Source organism: Mesoplodon mirus, assembly GCF_964341445.2.
Source record: "Mesoplodon mirus genome assembly, chromosome: X".
Lineage (NCBI taxonomy): Eukaryota > Metazoa > Chordata > Mammalia > Artiodactyla > Ziphiidae > Mesoplodon > Mesoplodon mirus.
Window position 1 is genome coordinate 75,232,605 of NC_138981.1, and position 17,404 is coordinate 75,250,008.

The 17,404-nt window shown below is 38.8% G+C and overlaps 1 pseudogene across 1 annotated transcript; it reads left to right on the top strand.

Annotated features, from left to right (window-relative positions):
• The first annotated feature begins 3,800 nt into the window (after positions 1-3,800).
• Positions 3,801-16,850, top strand: LOC309796231 (C-terminal-binding protein 2-like; annotated as a pseudogene). Its single transcript has 5 exons — positions 3,801-3,868; positions 8,748-8,874; positions 10,026-10,240; positions 10,609-11,561; positions 16,653-16,850. The product of its transcript is annotated as a C-terminal-binding protein 2-like (transcript).
• The last annotated feature ends 554 nt before the right edge of the window (positions 16,851-17,404 follow it).

The following is a 17,404-nucleotide window of genomic DNA, read 5'->3' on the forward strand; positions in this document are numbered from 1 at the left end:
TGATGAGTCTGGCTAATTGTTTGTCAATTTTGTTTATCTTCTCAAAGAACCAGATTTTAGTTTGATTGATCTTTGCTATCATTTCCTTCATTTCTTTTCATTTATTTCTGATCTGATTTTTTTGATTTCTTTCCTTCTGCTAATTTGGGATGTTTTTGTTCTTCTTTCTCTAATTGCTTTAGGTGCAAGGTTAGGTTGTTTATTCGAGATGTTTCCTGTTTCTTAAGGTGGGATTGTATTGCTATAAACTTCCCCCTTAGAACTGCTTTTGCTGTGTCCCATAAGTTTTGGGTCGTCATGTCTCCATTGTCATTTGTTTAGGTATTTTTTAATTTCCTCTTTGATTTCTTCAGTGATCACTTCGTTATTGAATAGTGTATTGTTTAGCCTCCATGTGTTGGTATTTTTTACAGATCATTTCCTGTAATTGATATCTAGTCTCATAGCATTGTGATCCAAAAAGATACTTGATACAATTTCAATTTTCTTAAGTTTACCAAGGCTTGCTTTGTGACCCAAGATATGATCTATCCTGGAGAATGTTCCATGAGCACTTGAGAAAAATGTGTATTCTGTTGTTTTTGGATGGAATGTCCTATAAATATCAATTAAGTCCATCTTGTTTAATGTATCATTTAAAGCTTGTGTTTTCTTATTTATTTTCATTTTGGATGATCTGTCCATTGGTGAAAGTGGGGTGTTAAAGTCCCCTACTATGATTGTGTTACTGTCGATTTCCCCTTTTATGGCTGTTAGTATTTGCCTTATGTATTGAGGTGCTCCTATGTTGGGTGCATAAATATTTACAATTGTTATATCTTCCTCTTGGATCAATCCCTTTATCGTTATGTAGTGTCCTTCTTTGTCTCTTCTAATAGTCTTTATTTTAAAGTCTATTTTGTCTGATATAAGAATTGCTACTCCAGCTTTCTTTTGATTTCCATTTGCATGGAATATCTTTTTCCATCCCCTTACTTTCAATCTGTATGTGTCTCTAGGTCTGAAGTGGGTCTCTTGTAGACAGCATATATATGGGTCTTGTTTTTGTATCCATTCAGCCAATCTGTGTCTTTTGGTGGGAGCATTTAGTCCATTTACATTTAAGGTAATTATTGATATGTATGTTCCTATTTCCATTTATTTAATTGCTTTGGGTTCGTTATTTTAGGTATATACCTTCTGTTGTGTTTCTTGCCTAGAGAAGTTCCTTTAGCATTTGTTGTAAAGCTGGTTTGGTGGTGCTGAACTCTCTCAGCTTTTGCTTGTCTGTAAATGTTTTAATTTCTCCATCAAATCTGAATGAGATCCTTGCTGGGTAGAGTAATCTTGGTTGCAGGTTTCTTTCCTTCACCCCTTAGTTATGTCCTGTCACTCCCTTCTGGCTTGTAGAGTTTCTGCTGAGAGATCAGCTGTAACCTGATGGGGATTCCCTTGTGTGTTATTTGTTTTTTTACCCTTGCTGCTTTTAATATGATTTCTTTGTGTTTAATTTTTGACAGTTTGATTAATATGTGTCTTGGCATATTTCTCCTTGGATTTATTCTGTATGGGACTCTCTGTGCCTCCTGGACTTGATTAACTATTTCCTTTCCCATATTAGGGAAATTTTCAACTATAATCTCTTCAAATATTTTCTCAGTCCCTTTCTTTTTCTCTTCTTCTTCTGGAACCACTATAATTCGAATATTGGTGCATTAAATGTTGTCCCAGAGGTCTCTGAGACTGTCCTCTGTTCTTTTCATTCTTTTTTCTTTATTTTGCTCTGCATCAGTTATTTCCACTATATTATCTTCCACCTCACTTATCCGTTCTTCTGCCTCAGTTATTCTGCTATTGATCCCATCTAGAGTATTTTTCATTTCATTTATTGTGTTTTTAATCGATGCTTGATTCATCTTTAGTTCTTCTAGGTCCTTGTTAACTGTTTCTTACATTTTGTCTATTCTATTTCCAAGATTTTGGATCTTGGAAATAGATTCTTGGATCAGCTTTATTATCATTATTCTGAATTCTTTTTCAGGTAGACTGCCTATTACCTCTTCACTTGTTAGGTCTGGTAGGTTTTTATCTTGCTCCTTCACCTGCTGTGTGATTTTCTGCCTTCTCATTTTGCTTATGTTACTGTGTTTGGGGTCTCCTTTTTGCAGGCTGCAGATTCGTAGTTCCCGTTGTTTTTAGTGTCTGTCTCCAGTGGCTAAGGTTGTTTCAGTAGGTTGTTTAGGCTTCCTGGTGGGGGGGACTAATGCCTGTGTTCTGGTGGGTGAGTCTTGATCTTGTCTTTCTGGTGGACAGGTTCACGTCTGGTGGTGTATTTTGGGGTTCCTGTGGCCTTATTATGTTTTTAGAAGGCCTCTCTGCTAATGGGTGGGGTTGTGTTCCTGCCTTGCTAGTTGCTTGGCATAGAGTGACCAGCACTGTAGCTTGCTGGTCGTTGACTGAAGCTGGGTGCTGGTGTTGAGATGGAGATCTCTGGGAGATTTTCGCTGCTTGATATTATGTGGAGCTGGGAGGTCTCTTGTGGACCTGTGTCCTGAAGTTGGCTCTCCCACTTCAGAGGCACAGCACTGACTCCTGGCTGCAGCACCAAGAGCCTTTCATCTACCCGGCTCAGAATAAAAGGGAGAAAATTAGAAAGAAAGAATTAGTAGAAGAAAGAAAGTGAGAGAGAAAGAAAGGAAGAAGGGAATAAAGGAAGGAAGGAAGGAAGAAAGAAAGAAAGGAGGGAGGGAGGGAGGAAGGATGGAAAGAAAGAAAGGAGGGAGGGAGGGAGGAATGAAAGCAAAAGGAAGAGTGAATGGAAGAAGGGAGGGAGGGAGGAAAGAAAGAAAGAAAGAAAGAAAGAAAGAAAGAAAGAAAGAAAGAAAGAAAGAAAGAAAGACAGGAGGGAGGGAGGGAGGAAGGAAAGAAAAAGAAAGAGTGAAAGGAAGAAGGGTGGGTGGGAATGAGGAAGGAAAGAAAGACAGACAGGAGGGAGGGAGGGAGGGAGGGAGGGAGCAAAAGAAAAAGAAAGAGTGAAAGGAAGAAGGGAGGGAGGGTGGGAGGAAGGAAAGAAAGACAGAAAGAAGGAAAGGAGGAGTGGAGGGAGGGAGGGAGGAAGGGAAGTTAGGAAAAAAGAAAGAGCAGGTAAAGTAAAATATAATAAAGTATGAAATATAGTAGTGTTATTAAAATTAAAATGTAATTATTGAAAAAAATGTGGACAGATAGAACCCTGGGACATATGGTGGAAGCAAAGCTATACAGAGAGAATCTTACTCAGAAGATTACACATACACATTCACAAAAAGAGAGCCGGGGGAAAAATCAAAAATCTTGCTCTCCAAGTCCACCTCCTCAATTTGGGATAATTCGTTGTAAAAAGAGGAAAAGGGCGAGAAGTCTGAAATCTTGCTCTCTAAGTCCACCTCCTTAATTTGGGATAATTCGTTGTAAAAAGAGGGAAAGCGGGGAAAGTCTTAAATCTTGTCCTCAAAGTCCACTTCCTCAATTTGGGATGATTCACTTTCCATTCATGCACTCCACAGACGCAGGGCACATCAAGTGGACCGTGGAGCTTTAATCCACTGCCCCCGAGGCTGCACAGAGATATTTCCCTGTCTCTTCTCTGCTCTCACAGCTCCCGGGTCTCAGCCTTGGACCTGGCCCCGCCTCTGCACACAGGTCTCCGGAGGGCATCCGGTCTTCGCTCAGACAGGACGGGTTTAAAGGAGCCGCTGATTCGGGGGCTCTGTCTCACTCAGGCAGAGGGGAGGGAGGGGCGCGCATTGTGGGGTGGGCCTGCAGCGGCAGAGGCCTGCGTGATGTTGCACCAGTCCGAGGCGCTTCGTGTGCTTTCTCGGGAAAGCCATCCCCGGGTCCCGGGACCCCGGCAGTGGCAGGGTGCACAGGCCCCCCGGAAGGCGGGCCCACACAGGCCCCGTGGCAGCGGCAGCAGCAGCCCCAGCATCCCACGCCTGTCTCTGGGGTCCACGCCTTTAGCCGCGGCTCACACCCATCTCCGGCGCTTCCCCAAGCAGCCCTCTTAATGCCCTCTCCTCGCGCACCAGGAAACAAAAGGGCAAAAAGTCTCTTGCTTCTTCGGCAGCTCCAGACCCTTTCCGTGGACTCCCTCCAGGCTAGCCGTGATGCACTAACCCCTTCAGGCTCTCTTCCTGCCACCAGCCCCAGTCCTCTCCCTGCGCTCTGACTGAAAGCCGATACCCGAGCCTCAGCTCCCAGCCCCACCCACCCTGGCGGCCGAGCAGACAAGCCTCTCGGGCTGGTGTGTGCCTGAGGGCACCGATCCTCTGTGTTGGAATCTCTCCGCTTTGCCCTCCGCTCCCCTGTTGCTGTGCTCTCCTCCACTATTCCAAAGCTTTCCCCCTCCGCCACCTGCAGTCTCCGTCCTTGAAGGGGCTTCCTAGCGTGTGGAAATCTTTCCTCCTTCACGGCTCCCTCCCACTGGTGCAGGTCCCGTCCCTGTCCTTTTGTCTCTGTTTATTCTTTTTTCTTTTTCCCTACCCAGGTATGTGGGGAGTTTCTTGCCTTTTGGGGGGTCTGAGGTCTTCTGTCAGCGTTCAGTAGGTGTTCTGTAGGAGTTGTTCCACGTGTAGATGAATTTCTGATGTATCTGTGGGGAGGAAGGTGATCTCCGCGTCTTACTCTTCTGCCATCTTCCTCCGGGCTCTAGTAATCTGTTTTTTAAATTCAATAATTCTGTTCTATAGTCATAATCAAATGTTTCTTACTTTGTTTATAAATTATTTTAGTAGTTGAAAATCAATACAGAATGTTTATAGTACTGTGAACATATAAATATTTTATGCTATGGAACTATTGTTAATTAGAAGTTATTATTTTTAAAGATATTCTGCAATTGCTGTTTTGACTTAATTTTTGTTCAAAGCCCTTTTCAGGTGAGGAAAGGATTGATACTGTATTTCCATATTTTTTGTTTTTACTTATTTGTTTCACTTTTGCTATTTATTTGTAGCTAAAATGTCCTTTGATATGTGATTTTTTTTCTAATTCTTTCTACTTTGGAATTTTTGAGATATTAATGACATAACATCTAGTCTATTATATATCTTCAATAAAGGGATGAAGAGTGGTTATTGTATTATATGATTATAGGATATAGAGTTCTAAATATATCTATTACAACAAACATATTAATATGTAACCAAAACCTCTATAGATATAATTATTATTAGTATTCTGGATCAGGCAAGAACTGAGAGTGAGTGATAGAGGTTCATACATTTATTATTGGTTTATAATTTTTTTCTTGAATTTCTACCAAATTAGTTAATACATTTAAAATATTTAGCAAGCAGCTTAACTTAGAATTAACATTCAATAAATGCTAGTGGCTTTTATTATAATTATATATTTGATGTTTCATAACTTTTACCTATAAATTCCTGATTTTATATCACTAGGAATGGTACACATTATCATTAAAAAGCAACCTACACTCTTTTCATTTTAAAATAGTTTTGTCTGTCAATACATCTTTGTTTGATATTAGTCTTCTTTCAACATTGTTTCAGTTTTTTCATTTAAATCTTAAACTTTTAGAAGCACATAGTTTTATGCATGCTTTTTCTAAATATCAAAACCCCTAAATTTTGTTTTTAATGTGATATTGCACATTTTTCTTTTAGTAATTGTATTATTTACTTTATAGTGATTGTTATAGTGCTCATTGCCTTACTTTTCTCAACCTATCATATACGTATTTGAGTTTCCCTTATTTCTATATTCTGGTATAATTCTGTCCCTTCTCCCCATAATTTTAAAATTATATAGTCTGTTTTCATTTCTATCAGTAATAGGGTTTACCACTTAAATAAACAGGCTTACACTTACATTTTATTTTACCAAATTCAGGAACAAAATGGTAATTATAGGTTCCTGCTATGAGATATATAGAAATTAATTTACACTAATTTTCTCCTATTTCTACTCACATATCCAATATTTTACCTTTAGTCTCAAGCCATTTTTGTTATTTTGCTATTATTTTTTTATATTACAGCTCTTCATTCATGACTGGTAAAACTTTCTGTTTTTAAATGGTACCTAACATAGTTACTTAGGCTTATTTTTAATTTTAAGGTATTGATGTCTTTCTGCAAATTCTTTTATATAATGGGTTATTTGTTGTTAAAATACTCATTTTGATTTTTCACTGTTTGGCAATTTCACATAATTAAGTAGGTTTCTTGCTCTTTCTAGATTGGTGTCAATTCTAACATACATATACAACTTTAATGAAACATTAGTAACTTGTTACCCTAGAATTTTTAAATGTATGTACGTTTGCATTTTTTCTGGGGAAATTCATTAACTTGTGTAAAATTTTCAAGTTAATATATTTTAATAGTGTTTTCTAATTTATGGTCCTGGGAAAACTAGGAGGCCCGGAGTTAAGAAAATATTTTCAAATCCATTAAAACATATGTATGTTAAAAGTACCAGTATTGCCATAAAGAATCTTTAATATTTTGGGGTTGAAGAGAAGTTCTTATATTGGGAAAATTATAATCTGTTTTTTATTTCAGCTTTATTGAGGTAACATTGACAAAGAATGTTGCAATATGTTTAAAATATATAATGTGATAAATTGATATATTGTACATTATGAAAAGATTCTCCCCATCCTTGGGGAGTTAATTAACACATCTCATGCTTACCTCGTATGTTTACTTCTCCCTTTTTTTAATTTATTGAGAACACTGAACTATTATCCTCCTAGAAAATTTAAATTATGCAAGTACTATTTTCATTTTGTTCATGGTTTTCCAGTTGTTTTGATGGATCCTTTGTTCCTATCTCACTCTCTTCCTTTGTGATTTGATGATTTTTCTGTGTTATTGTGCTTTGATACCTTTATCTTTTGGATATCTTCTATACTTTTTTTTCTGTGTGTATACCATGAGGCTGACATAAAACACCTTATATTCATAACAGGTTATTTTAACCTAATAACAACTGTACTTCAAGCACATACAAAAACTCTACATTTTACATTGCCCTCCTACATTTTATATTCTTATGTCACAATTGATGTATTTTTACATTTTGTATCTACTAACAAATTATTGTAGTTATAGTAATCATTAATACTTTTATCTTTTAATACTTACACTAGGGCTTCCCTGGTGGTGCAGTGGTTGAGAGTCCACCTGCTGATGCAAAAGAGATGGGTTCATGCCCCGGTCTGGGAAGATACCACATGCCACAGAGCAGCTGGGCCCGTGAGCCATGGCCACTAAGCCTGCACATCTGGAGCCTGTGCTCTGCAACGGGAGAGGCCACAACAGTGAGATGCCTGTGTACCACAGACACACACACACACAAAAAATTACACTAGAGTTATAAATGATTTACCAACAATCATTACAATATTATTCTAAATTTAACTGTATATTTCCCTTTACCAGTCAGTTATATACTTTCATATGTTTTTCTGTTACTAATTAGCTCCCTTTTGTTTCAGTTTGAATAACTCTATTTAATATTTATTGTAAGGCGAGGCTAGTGGTGATCAATTCCCTTAGCATTTGTTTGTCTGAAAACAATCTTTATACTCCAATTTTGAAGGACAACTTTGCCAGGTGTTCTTGATTGGCAGTATTTTTCTCTTTCAGCAGTTTGAATATATCATCCCACTCCATTCTGCCCTGCAAAGTTTCTGCTGAAAAATCTGCTGATTGTTTTATGAGTGTTCCCTTGTATGTAACAAGTTGTTTTTCTGTTGTTGATTTTTAAGATTCTCTCCTTATATTTAACTTTTGAAAATTTAATTATAATGTGTTTTGGCATGTGTTTTTGTATTCATCTTTGGAATTCTCTGGGCTTCCTGGATTCAGGTATCTGTTTCTTTCCCCAGGTTAGGGAAGTTTTCAGCCATTATTTCTTTGAGTAAGTATTCTTCTTCTCTCTTTTCCTTCTAGGATTCCTATAATGTATACATTTTCCCCCTTGATGGTGTCCTATAAATCCCTTAAGCTAGCTTCACTCTTTCTTTCCTTCATTCTTTTTTTTTCTTTTCTTTCTTTCCTTTGATTGGATGAATTTCACTGCCTTGTCTATGAGTTCAGTGATCCTTTCTTCCACTTGATCTAGTCTGCTGTGGAACCCCTGTATTGCATTTTCAACTCACTTATTTTATTCTTCAGCTTAGTGATTTCTATTTGGTAATTTTAGAATATATTTTCTGTCTTTTTGATGAAATTCTCACTTTGTTCTTGCATTGTTTTCCTGACATTGGTGAGTATCTTTATTATCATTATTTTTAACTCTCTGTCAGGTAAATCAGTTGTCTCCATTTCATTAAGAACTTCATTTTCCTTGACTCTCTATGTTAGTTTATACTTTTTAGATAAAGCAGCCACCTCTAACAGCCCTGACAGAGTGGTCTTGTGCAGGAGATAAATTTCATCTCCAGCCCAGTCTGAGTTCCTGGTTCTCTGAGACCTTTTAATTATCCAAGCCACCAATATTTACTTTAATGGCTCCCAGTCATTGAGAGTGTGCCAAGACCTGTTAGTGTCCCAAAACAGTGGATCAATCAGCACTTTAGTGCAGGCTGATGAGAAGCTGGATCTTCAGGCAGCATCTGTGAAAGTATGTAGTTAAGCCTTCCAGGGAAAACCTAGGAGATGGACATTTTTATCTGCTCCCTCTGTGGTGAGCATAGGTGTGTAGCTGCTGGGGTATGCTCCTATGCCTGTTTAAAAACTGGTTCTTTTTCACTATAGTCCTGTTATACTCACGAACAAAGCCTTGTTAGATATCAGAGCTAGGAGATTTGGAGGCCTGTTCCTTAGCCAGCAGCCACAGAAGCAGCTGCAGTACCAGGTGTGTATACCAGCTCCTTTCTATGAGGTACTGGTGACTGGGTTTTATTATTGTGGTGAGTCAGAGGGAGAAGGCAGGGGAAATGTCCACAGGCTTCTTCATTCTCTGGGGAAGGTTGCAGCTAGCCCCTAGATGTGTACTAAATCACAGCTGGACCTTCAGGCAGCAGCTTATAAAGTAAGCAATTAGAACACTTTCAGAGAAAGACTGAGAAGTGGGAATTTTTGCCTGCGTCCTCTGTGCTGAGACCTTGGGAGATAGCTTTAGTGGGTGCTTGCAAATTCACACCATTTAAAAACTGCTTTTTTGTTGTCATTTTAAGGTGGCCTGGGAGTGGTCCAGAGGAACAGGTGAAAATCGGAGGATGGAAGGATGGGGCCAGGAACCGGGAGCCATGCCACACTGAGGGCCCATGCCCCTAGCACAGCCACAGCCACTGCCACCACTGACTGGAGGGGTAGGAGGAGTTGGAGCTTCTACTGTGTTCGCTGCCTGCTCCTGGGTGGGGGCCCTTTGCAGTGGACGAAGGCAGCCCAGGACAAGTGTTTCATCACCTTAAATTGTTTTGAACCAATGAAGCTGAACTCTCTTAAAAAGACAGAGAGCATAATGTGTGAATTATAGAGTTTGTGGACAAATTTGTATTGGGTGCATAGTGGTGTAATGCCTGCAGACTCCTGAGAGTACCCCTAAGTTCTTATAGGACCACTTTGCCTTTTGAATAAGAGATGTGCAAAATTCGATAAAGATCAGTCCTTGTGGGGCTTCCCTGGTGGCACAGTGGTTGAGAGTCTGCCTGCTGATGCAGGGGACAGGGGTTCGTGCCCCAGTCCAGGAAGATCCCACATGACATGGAGAGGCTGGGCCTGTGAGCCTTGGCCACTGAGCCTGCACGTCTGGAGTCTGTGCTCCACAATGGGAGAGGCCACAACAGTGAGAGGCCCACGTACCACAAAAAAAAAGGGGCTTCCCTGATGGTGCAGTGGTTGAGAGTCTGCCTGCCGATGCAAGGGACACGGGTTCATGCCCCAGTCTAGGAAGATCCCACATGCCACGGAGAGGCTAGGCCCGTGAGCCATGGCCACTGAGCCTGCGCGTCCGGAGTCTGTGCTCTACAATGGGAGAGGCCACAACAGTGAGAGGCCTGCGTACCGCAAAAAAAAAAAAAAAAAAAAAAAAAATTGGTCCTTGTGGATAAGCACAAATTCAAGCAAAAGCAATTGGACAGAATTTGTGAAGGTATCCACCCCCAAATCATGAATGGCCTCTTTACCCGCACTCCCTGATGGTGTTGCTCATCTGCAGAGACTGCACCAAGGAGATACCGATCCTAAAAGACCCGGCCACTGAATCCTTCTGTGATGCATAGTCCACTCAAGAGATCCACAAGAAGGTGTTTTTTTCTGTTTTTTTTTCTTTTTTTTAAATTATGCTTTATTATTTGACCTACATGCTATTTATGATTGTATTAATTTTAAATTCTTTTCTTTCTTTTTTTTTTAAACCCCACATTTGTTTATTTATTTATTTTTTTAGCTGTGTTGGGTCTTCATTTCTGTGTGAGGGCTTTCTCTAGTTGTGGCAAGCGGGGACCACTCTTCATCACGGTGCGTGGGCCTCTCACTATCGTGACCACTTTTGTTGTGGAGCACAGGCTCCAGACACGCAGGCTCAGTAGTTGTGGCTCACGGGCCCAGTTGTTCCATGGCATGTGGGATCCTTCCAGACCAGGGCTCGAACCCGTGTCCCCTGCATTAACAGGAAGTTTCTCAACCAATGTGCCACCAAGGAAGCCCACACAAGAAGATTTTAAACAAGGCTGTTGGTCCCTTGATGTCACCACACCATCACTCTTACCAGGGAGGACCTGGAGAGACTCAAGGCCCTGAGAGTGATCATGTGGGTTAGGCAGCACCTAAGACAACATCCACATCAAGGCTGTGGGTGAGCTCAGGATTTCCGTGTGCAATATCCCTTCTGTGGCAATGGAAGCGATGGCCAATTCCAGCATCTGCCACATTATCTGTTGTACTAGTGGAACATGTGACTGTGCCAGTCACTGTAGGAAGGCGCATGGGTATGGAACATCTAGCACATACAGGAGGTTGCCTCTGGAGTGGCCCACACCCTTAGGAAGATGCTGAGACTCATCCACTTTAGTTGTGTGGACCAAGGGCTTGCTGTTTGAGCCAAAACTTATGGATTCAGCTTCATATTGTATGATCCCTACTTGCAGGATGGGATAGAGCTCTCCCTGGGTGTGCAGAGGTTCTACACCCTGCAGGACTTACTGTATCAGAGCAACTGCAACTCCTTGCATTGTAATCATAATGAACATAACCATCACCTCATCAATGTCTTTACTATAAAGCAGATGAAGCAAGGTGCATTCCGAGTGAATGTGGTCCAATGTGGACTGCTGGATGAGAAAACATTAGCCCAAACCCTCAAGGAAGGCAAGATAAGAGGGGTGACCCATGACATTCATGAATCAGAGCCTTTCAGCTTTGCTCAGGGTTCCTTATAAAATACACCTTAATATCATTTGTATTCCCCACATGGCCCAGTATAGGGAGTAAGCCTCACTAGAGCTGAGGGAAGACCCTGCCACCAAGATTCGCCTGGCAATCACAAGTTGCATCCCAGAAAACTTAAGAAACTGTGTGAACAAGGAATTATTTATCACAACAGCTCCCTGGTCAATAATGGAGCAGGAAGTAGAAGCAAGAAGAACTACAATCCTTCAGCCTGTGGAATAAAAACCACATTCACAGAAAGATAGACAAGATGAAAAGACAGAGGGCTATGTACCAGATGAAGGAACAAGATAAAAGCACAGAAAAAGAACTAAATGAAGTGGAGATAGGCAACCTTCCAGAAAAAGAACTCAGAATAATGATAATGAAAATTATCCAGGACCTCAGAAAAAACAATTGAGGCAAAGCTCGAGAAGATGCAAGAAATGTTTAATGAAAACCTAGAAGAATTAAAGAACAAACAAACAGAGAGGAACAATACAATAGCTGAAATGAAAACTACACTAGAAGGAATCAATAGCAGAATAACTGAGGCAGAAGAACGGATAAGTGACCTGGAAGATAGAATGGTGGAATTAACTGCTGTGGAACAGAATAAAGAAAGAAGAATGGAAAGAAATGAAGACAGCCTAAGAGAACACTGGGAAAACATTAAACACAACAACATTTGCATTATAGGGGTCCCAGAAGGAGAAGAGAGAGAGAAAGGACCAGAGAACATATTTGAAGAGATTATAGTCAAAAACGTCCCTAACATGGGAAAGGAAATAGTCACCAAAGTCCAGGAAGTGCAACAAGTCCCATACAGAATAAACCCAAGGAGAAACACACTGAGACACATAGTAATCAAATTGTCAAAAATTAAAGACAAAGAAAAATTATTGAAAGCAGCAAGGGAAAAATGAAAAATAACATACAATGGAACTCCCATAAGGTTAACAGCTGATTTCTCTACAGAAACTCTACAAGTCAGAAGGGAGTGGAATTATATACTTAAAGTGATGAAAGGGAAGAACGTACAACCAAGATTACTCTACCTGGCAAGGATCTCATTCAGATTCGATGGAGAAATCAAAAGCTTTGCAGACAAGCAAAAGCTAAGAGAATTCAGCACCACCACCTCAGCTCTACAACAAATGATAAAGGAACTTCTCTACTCAGGAAACACAAGAGAAGAAAAGGATCTACAAAACAAACCCCAAACAATTAAGAAAATGGTCAAAGGAACATACATATTGATAATTACCTTAAACGTGAATGGCTTAAATGCTCCAACCAAAAGACACAGGCTTGCTGAATGGATACAAAAACAAGACCCATCTGTATGCTGTCTACAAGAGACCCACTTCAGACCTAGGGACACATACAGACTGAAAGTGAGGGGATGGAAAAAGATATTCCATGCAAATGGAAATCAAAAGTAAGCTGGAGTAGCTATACTCAAACCAGATTAAATAGACTTAAAAAAAAGAATGTTACAAGAGACAAGGAAGGACACTACATAATGATCAAGGGATCAATCCATGAAGAAGATGCAACAATTATAAATATATATGCACCCAACATTGGAGCACCTCAATATATAAGGCAACTGCTAACAGCTATAAAAGAGGAAATTGACAGTAACACAATAAGAGTGATGGAATTTAACATCTCACTTACACCAATGGAGAGACCTTGCAAAATGAAAATAAATAAGGAAAGAGAAGCTTTAAATGACACAATAGACCACATAGATTTAATTCATATTTATAGGGCATTCCATCCAAAACAGCACATTAAACTTTCTTCTCAAGTGCGCATGGAACATTCTCCAGGATAGATCACATTTGGGTCACAAATCAAGCCTCAGTAAATTTTAGAAAATTGAAATCATATCAAGCATCTTTTCTGACGACAACACTATGAGAATAGAAATGAATTACAGGGGAAAAAAACATAAAAAACACAAACACATGGAGGCTAAACAATACATAACTAAATAACCAAGAGATCACTGAAGAAATCAAAGAGGAAATCAAAATATACCTAAAGACAAATGACAATGAAAACACGATTATCCAAAACCTATGGGATGCAGCAAAAGCAGTTCTAAGAGGGAAGTTTATAGCCATACACTCCTACCTCAAGAAAAAAGAAAAATCTCAAATAGACAATCTAACCTTATGCCTAAAGGAAATAGAGAAAGAAGAACAAACAAAACCCAGACTTGGCAGAAGGAAAGAAATCATAAAGCTGAGAGCAGAAATAAATGAAATAGAAACAAAGAAAACAATAGAAAAGATCAATAAAACAAAAAGCTGGTTCTGTGAGAAGATAAACAAAATTGATAAACCATTAACCAGACTCATCAAGAAAAGGAAGGAGAGGACTCAAATCAATAAAATTAGAAATGAAAAAGGATAAGTTACAACAGACACTGCAGAAATACAAAGCAGCTTAAGAGACTACTACAGGCAACTCTATGCCAATAAAATGGACAACCTGGAAGAAATGGACAAATTCTTAGAAAGGTATAACCTTCAAAGTTTGAACCAGGAAGAAACAGAAAATATGAACAGAATAATCACAAGTAATGAAATTGTAACTGATTAAAAATCTTCCAACAAACAAAAGTCCAGGACTAGATGGCTTCACAGGTGAATTCTATCAAATATTTAGAAAAGAGCTAACACCGAACATTCTCAAACTCTTCCAAAAAATTGCAGAGGAAGGAACACTCCGAAACCCATTCTATGAGGCCACCATCACCCTGATACCAAGACAAGACAAGGACATTACAAAAAAAGAAAACTACAGACCAATATCACTGACGAATACAGATGCAAAAATCCTGAACAAAATATTAGCAAAGAGAATACAACAACACAGTAAAAAGACACTACACCATGATCAAGTGTGATTTATCCCAGGGATGCAAGGGTTCTTCAATATATGCATATCAATCAATGTGATACACCATATTAACAAATTGAGAAATAAAAACCATATAATCATCTCAATAGATGCAGAAAAAGCTTTTGACAAATTTCAACACCCATTTATGATATAAACTCTCCAGAAAGTAGGCAGAGAGTGAACCTACTTCAACATTATGAAGGCCATATATGACAAACCCACAGCAAACATCATTCTCAATGGTAAAAAACTGAAAGCATTTCCTCTAAGATCACGAACGAGACAAGGATGTCCACTCTCACCACTATTATTCAACATTGTTTTGGAAATCCTAGCCATGGCAATCAGAGAAGAAAAAGAAATAAAAGGAATACAAATTGAAAAGAAGGAGTAAAACTGTCACTGTTTGCAGTTGACTTGATACTATACATAGAGAATCCTAGAAATGCCACTAGAAAACTACTAGAGCTAATCAATGAATTTGGTACTGTTGCAGGATACAAAATTAATGCACATAAATCTCTTGTATTCCTATACACTAAAGGTGAAAAATCTGAAAGAGAAATCATGGAAACACTCTCATTTACCATTGCAACAAAAAGAATAATATACCTAGGAATAAACCTACCTAAGGAAACAGAAGACCTGTATGCCAAAAATTATAAGACACTGATGAAAGAAATTTAAGATGATACCAACAGATGGAGAGGTATACCATTTTCTTAGATTGTAAGAATAAATATTGTGAAAATGACTATACTACCCAAAGCAATCTACAGATTCAATGCAATGCCTATCAAATTACCAATGGCATTTTTAATGGAACTAGAACAAATCATCTTAAAATTTGTATGTAGACACCAAAGACCCTGAATAGCCAAAGCAATCTTGAGGGGAAAAAACGGAGCTGGATGAATCAGACTCCCTGACTTCAGACTATACTACAAAGCTACAGTAATCAAGACAACATGGTACTGACACAAAAACAGAAATATAGATCAATGGAAAAAGACAGAAAGCCCAGTGTTAAACCCATGCACCTATGGTCAACTGATCTATGACAAAGGAGGCAAAGATATACAATGGAGAAAAGATACTCTCTTCAATAAGTGGTGCTAGGAAAACTGGACAGGCACATGTAAAATAATGAAATTAGAGCACTCCCTAACACCATACACAAAAATAAACTCAAAATGGATTTTAGACCTAAATGTAAGATGGAACACTATAAAACTCTTAGAGGAAAACATAGGAAGAACACTCTTTGACATAAATTACAGCAAGATATTTTTAGATCCACCTCCTAGAGTAATGGAAATAAGAACAAAAATAAACAAATGGGAACTAATGAAACTTCAAAGCTTTTGCACAGCAAAGGAAACCATAAACAAGATGAAAAGACAACCCTCCAAATGGGAGAAAATATTTGCAAATGAATCAACGGACAAAGGATTAATCTCCAAAATATATAAACAGCTTATGCAACTCAATTTTGAAGAAACAAACAACCCCATCCAAAAATGGGCAGAAGACCTCAATAGACATTTCTCCAAAGAAGACATACATATGGTCAAGAAGCACATGAAAAGTTGCTCAACATCACTAATTATTAGAGAAATGCAAATCAAAACTACAATGAGGTATCACCTCAGAACAGTTAGAATGGGCATCAGCAGAAAATCTACAAACAACAAATTCTGGAGAGGGTGTGGAGAAAAGGGGACCCTCTTGGTGGGAATGTAAATTGATACAACCACTATGGAGAACAGTATGGAGGTTCCTTAAAAAACTAAATATAGAATTACCATATGATCCAGCAATCCCACTACTGGGCATATGCCCAGGGAAAACCATAATTCAAAAAGACACATGCACCCCAATGTTCATTGCAACACTATTTACAATAGCCAGGTCATAGAAGCAACCTAAATGCCCATTGACAGACGAATGGATAAAGAAGCTGTGGTACATATATACAATGGAATATTACTCAGCTATAAAAAAGAATGAAATTGAGTCATTTGTTGAGACATGGATGGATCTAGAGACTATCATACAGAGTGAAGTAAGTCAGAAAGGGTAAAACAAATATCGTATATTAACACATGTATGTGGAACCTAGAGAAATGGTACAGATGAACTGGTTTGTAGGGCAGAAGTTGAGACACAGTTGTAGAGAACAAACGTATGGACACCACGTGGGGAAAATCAAGGTGGGCTGGGTATGGTGGTGTGCTGAATTGGGTGATTGCGATTGATGTGTATACACTGATGTGTATAAAATTGATGACTTATAAGAACCTGCAGTATAAAAACAACAAAAAAATAACAACTAATACTAAAAAATAATAATAATAAATAATATATCAGCAAGCAATTCATGCACAGCTCAATGGTGCCACATACGGATACCCACCAAGCATCCTGGCCATGGCTCCACGAGGACTTCCTGCAGCCATGGAAGGGACTATCCTTGGAGGAATCCCAGTGACCCATAACCTCCTCACACCAGCACACCCTTCCCAAGCTCCCTCTTCCAACCAGCCCACAAAACATGGGAACAATTGAGAATACTCTAATGAGGAATAGCAGAAAATGATGAAAGGTAATCATTCAGATACACCTGGGACCAAGAGACAGTTAAAAATAGATGAATAGAAAAGGAATTTGATAGTCTTTTTAACTGTTTCTGGATATTTGCATCATGGACGTTGCAGTGTTAAAACTACAAAAGAGCTAGAGGCCAAGAGGTGGGAAAACTGAATATATTGTCTGCTTACTGAGGCACTGAAAAAGACTAAGATGTGATTTATTAATGACCAACTTCTGTTATTATGTGTTAATTTTTTTATCTGTTCATCAAATCACAAAGAATAAATAGATTATTTCCCTTTATCAGTCTCTTGGTCACAGCACTTCCTGAACACCTGGCTCTAAAATGTTGCATCAAGCGTTCCAAATATCAAAATTAAAAAATAAATAAATAAATAAATAAAATAAAAAAAAATAAAAAATATTAATAGGAAATCCCCTTCCTATGACTCTAGCCCCTTTGGTCCATTGGGACTGGTTACCTCTTTTGCTAACAGGAAAATTAAATTACTAAAAAATGGGGAGAAAAC